The sequence below is a fragment of the Paramacrobiotus metropolitanus genome, unplaced genomic scaffold, assembly GCF_019649055.1.
Source record: "Paramacrobiotus metropolitanus isolate TYO unplaced genomic scaffold, Prichtersi_v1.0 Parri_scaffold0000012, whole genome shotgun sequence".
NCBI classification, from domain to species: Eukaryota; Metazoa; Tardigrada; class Eutardigrada; order Parachela; family Macrobiotidae; genus Paramacrobiotus; species Paramacrobiotus metropolitanus.
Window position 1 is genome coordinate 1 of NW_026570232.1, and position 4893 is coordinate 4893.

Here is a 4893-nt window from a genome sequence, read left to right on the forward strand (position 1 = left end):
GCCACTTGAGATCCATGCTCTGTGCTTTTTATCCTCATTTCGGTGTGACCTTTCATTTTTGCTCAATCGTATCAAGTTCCCCGCTTCTTGATTAAGCTTCATCGTGACTGGCGTCTCAAAGTCTTTAATCTCTTTCTTCTGTCGTCCTCTCTTTTCTCTTAACTGGCTCTTCCGCCTCTTTTGGCTCTTCTGCCTCTCTTTTGGCTCTTCTGCCTCTTCTGGCTCTTCTGCCAAATCAGGTACAGAGCGTGGTTCGAAGTATGCTGACGACTACGCTCTGCTTCATCTTGACCTTTCTCAATTATCTCCCCAAGCTGCCCTTTCAGCTTGACCTTTCTGAACCGGCGGTGGATGCCACGGTTTCAGACGATCCACCGAAACGACTCGTAGGTCCGGTTCTTTCACCGCATCTTGCTCGATGACCTCGACTTCGTTCGGTCTCTCGGAAAACTGAGAATCTTCCACACTTTGTCATATTTATTCTTGAAGTCGGATTGGTTTTCCTTCTTTCCTTGCTTTGTATCTTTCGGGAGTCTAATTAAGACTCGATCTCCGACTTTGAATTGCGGCTCTGACTTCTTCTTGTTGTAGATTTCCGCGTGCTTTTCGTAAGCATCTTTGATGTTGCACTTCGCCACTTCTTCTGAAAAGGTCAAGTTCCTTTTCATGGTTTCGACCCATTCGTCTGGTGCACCGTAGTCGTCAGGAACGTTCGTCTTCGTCACTACGTCTTCTGGCATGGTCATTTCTCTCCCGTGAAGCATGTAGTACGCTGAGTACCCCGTCGTTGCATGTACTGCACGGTTCATTGCCGATATGACGTAAGGAAGATGCTTGTTGAACTTCCTTTCATTTCCCGCTTTTAGGTACTGCGACAATCCATCACTGATGGTCTGCATCTGCCTTTCCACCTGTCCTTGACCTTCAGGATGGTATGCTGTTCCAAACGTGTGTTTGATTTTGAACACGTTGGTGACCTTTTCAGTACTTCTGCGGTGAAATGCCTTCCGCGATCCGTATGGAGAATATGTGGCGCTCCGTGCACCAGAATTACATGCTTCACAAAGATTTTTGCAGAATTCCTGTGGTAGCTGTTTTCATTGGCTCCGCTATGACATACTTCGTCAGCTGGTCGATGAAGACCGCAATGTTGTATCCTCTTTTCTTCGTTGGAAGTAGGTCCTTTCAGATCCGCGTAGACTCTGAAGAATGGATGACCGACTTTGATCTCTTGGAGCTTTCCCGGTGGACACTTTCGGCGTCTTTATAAACTGGCATCCTTGGCATGCGAGGATGTAATTCTTGACATCCGTACTCATACGGTCCCAGTAATATCTGAGCCGGATCGCTGTCAGCGTCTTTTCAAAGCCGAGGTGACCTGCTGCTTTTCATCATGCAGTGCATGGATGATAGCCCTTCTCATTTGCAGCGGTACTACATATGTCCTTTCCAGTCTTCCTTTCTGGTCTTTGACGCGATACAGTATGCCGTTCCATAACTGGTAATGCGTCTCAAACTTTGACCTTTTGTCTGCGTCTTGCAGAATGCTCCAATTCATCGATGATCATTGCCAAGTGCGGATCTTTTAGCTGCTTATTCCGCAACTGCAAATTCATCATCTTCTTCTTCTTGTCTCCTTGATTGACGATGCGGACTACTGCAGTGCTGAGTTCATTCCAATCTTTGATGACCTTGCATCTCGGAAGAGGCTTGTGACCTTTCTCGATTTTCTTTGAGAATCTCAGCAATCTGATGGGACACTCTTCCGGAATGTATTCGGAGAGAATTTCTGCTTCGCGAAGGTCATTCTGGTCTACCATTTTCTGACCGTATTTCGTGCCCTTTCCATCTTTTCGTTCGGAAGCTTCTTTTCTCACTCTGTTGACCTTTATCTTGGTAGCAGAGCGGGGTTCGAAAGTAAGACGACGACTACGCTCTGCTTCATTTATGCTCGAGCGCATGTCTCCGCTTTCTTTTCTTCCGACACAACCCTTCTCATGTCGGCTTTCAGCCGTTCTTCCCTTTCTTCGGCTAATTGTACGAAAAGTTGCCAAACTTCAATCGGAGGTTCTTCTGTTGAGTTCGTTCTTGTAATCTTCGAAGTTTGGGATTTCATCATACTCTTCTTCGTTGCAAGTAGGACCTTCAATTGGCGCTCTTGAAAGGGCATCTGCGTTGTCGCAGTATTTGCCCGGCTTGTATTCGATCTTGAATCGGTGACCTTGAAGTGCCAATGCCCATCTTGTCAATCTTGGATTCATACATGATTTGTTCGACTCGATCTTAAGAGGTTCGTCAAAGCTTTGTGATCCGTTCTCACTGTGAATTCGGAGTAGTCGATGTACGACTTGAACTTTCTGACGGCGAAAACTACCGCCAGGCATTCCCATTCTGTTACTCCGTAATTCTTTTCCGCTCCATGCAAAACGCGGCTTGCGTATGCAATGGGATGTCCATCTTGGGACAAGATCGCACCTAGCCCTTCCTTTGATGCGTCACACTCGATCACTGTTGGCTTTGTCGGATCGAACTTCTTCAATACTGGATCCTTGCACAGTGCTTCTTTAAGGTCATTGAATTCTTGATCATGGACTGCCGACCAATCTCTTTTGATGTTCTTATCGTGTCTTAGCAATTCGTAGAGATGCGCCGTCTTTTGCGCGTATCCAAGGATGAACTTTCGGTAATAGTTCGCTAATCCGAGGAATGACCTCAACTGCCGTTCAGTTGTTTGGTTTCTTTTGGCCGTTAACTGCCATGACTTTTTCGGGATCCATTTTGATACCATTCTCGCTTAGGATATGCCCCAAGAATCCCATTTCGCGCATGCCAAATTCGCATTTCGTCGGCTTAATTGTGAAGCCTGCGTCAACCAGACTTTGAAGGACATTCCTTAAGTTCTGCATGAAGATCTCCCAGGTCTTCCCTGCGAAGATCACGTCATCAATGTAGCCGAAAACGCATCCCATTCTCTTTGCGTTCGACAAGACTTTATCCATACAGAGTTGAAAGGTCGCAGGTCCATTGCAGACTCCAAAAGGCATTCTTTTGAAACGGAACATTCCGTCCTGCGTGACGAAAGTTGTCTTATCTTTCGAGGCTGGATCCATTGGGATCTGCCAGAAGCCACTTTGTAAGTCCATCTTGCCGTAGTACTTATTTGTTTCGCACGTCAAGCAGTTCATCCTGGGTTCGGCAGTGGATAGTTGTTCTTTTCGTCAGCTTGTTCAGCAAAAATGTAATTGACGCAGAATCTTGTTCCCATAGTTCCGTCGCCATTCTTCTTCGCGGCCAATACGACCGGAAAACTCCATTCCGCATCGGATGGTTCAATGACATCTTGCTGTAACATCTCTTCGATGTGCTTTGTGATGAATTCCCGACCTTTCCAACTTGTTCTTGCTGGATTGCATTTAACCGGTTTGGCATCGGCTGTGTCAATAGTGTGCGTTACCCCTTTGACATCGCCGTACGGTTTCTTTGACGTGGGGAGAACTTTCCAAAACTCCCAAAATGCGTTTCATTTTTTCTGTTCCTCAGTTAGGTCTGGTCCTAACTTCAATCTTTCAATTATGTCATTCAGTTCTTCTTTCGTCTTTGCATCCACTTCGGGATCTTCAAGTATGTTTTTCACGACGGTAGCCGAATTGACCTTTACGTTCTCAAGGTGTTCGTAATGTTCTACGTAACCGAGAAATTGGCCCTTCCTTACGGTCTTTCGGCTTTTGCTTCGGTTTTCGATAATGATTTCGAATCGAGTGCCGTTATGGTCCGTGACTCCCGTTCTCGGTTGGACTTCATTATCCTTTTGAGGAGTTGCTGTATACATCAGCTTCTGATTCCGTGGCACATGAACGCCCATCTTGACCTTCACGCGTGTGCCAAGGTTTGGTCTCAGCTTAACTCGTTGATCGCTGTAAACCTTGATCGCTCCTTCTGGGATTCTTGCTTTCTGTACTTTAATTCTTCGAACAATGATCTCTTTCTCTTGTTGTTCGTTTTTTTCGTCGTCTTCGTCAAGGTCCAACAGATCTTCTTGATCTGAAAGGTCACTCACTCCAGAGTCTTCAGAAGTGGTCGAGTTATCGCTCGTGCTCGAGAATTCCGAGTCGGATTCGCTGCTGTGGTTAGCTTCAAGCTCTTGACCTTTGCTTCTTTTCTCGATTGGTCGCTCATCGACGCCTTCGTCTTCACTTTCTGTTGAAAGGTCATCGCTTTCATCCTTGGAAGCGCTAAGTTTTTTCACTTTTCGTTTTTCGGGCAGAGGTTTGTCCGTTTCCTTGGACTTTCGTCCGTTTCGTGCTGCTATCCTCGGATTTGTTCGTGTTGCACGAATCCTTGCTCGTGACCTATCCCTTTCATCGTCTTCCGAGCTATCATCTGCTTGAGCGGTATTCTGTGACCTTTTTGCTTTTCCAACTGGCGGTCCTTCCTCGCCAGTTTCAGGTGACCTTTCGTCAACTTTCGGAACTGACCTTTCTGGCTCCTCTTCCAGCATCGCGTTTAGTGACCTTTCGTTCTTCTCGGTTGGTGGCCCTTCCTCACCGTTACCGAGTGACCTTTGTAGTGAAGCCACTAACGACGCTGCTTTCTTCTCTGCGGCGACATTTGAGCCTTTTTTGCCTCTGTTACCGGGATTCCGTTTTCCTTATCCCGAAACGCCTGGTTCAGTTCCTTGATCATCTGAGCCAACTCATACGCCGTGTGCGTTGGTTCCTCTTCTTCGGCGCCTGTGCCGTTTTCTTGAGCAGCACTTGTGCTGACCTCTTATTCTTTTTCTTTGGTTTCTTCGGCGCTTGTGCCGTTATCTTTGTTCTTTTCTTCTTCGGCGCTTGTGCCGTTTTCTTTCAGCGCTTGTGCCATGACCTTTCGGTCTCTTATCGCCGATAAAGA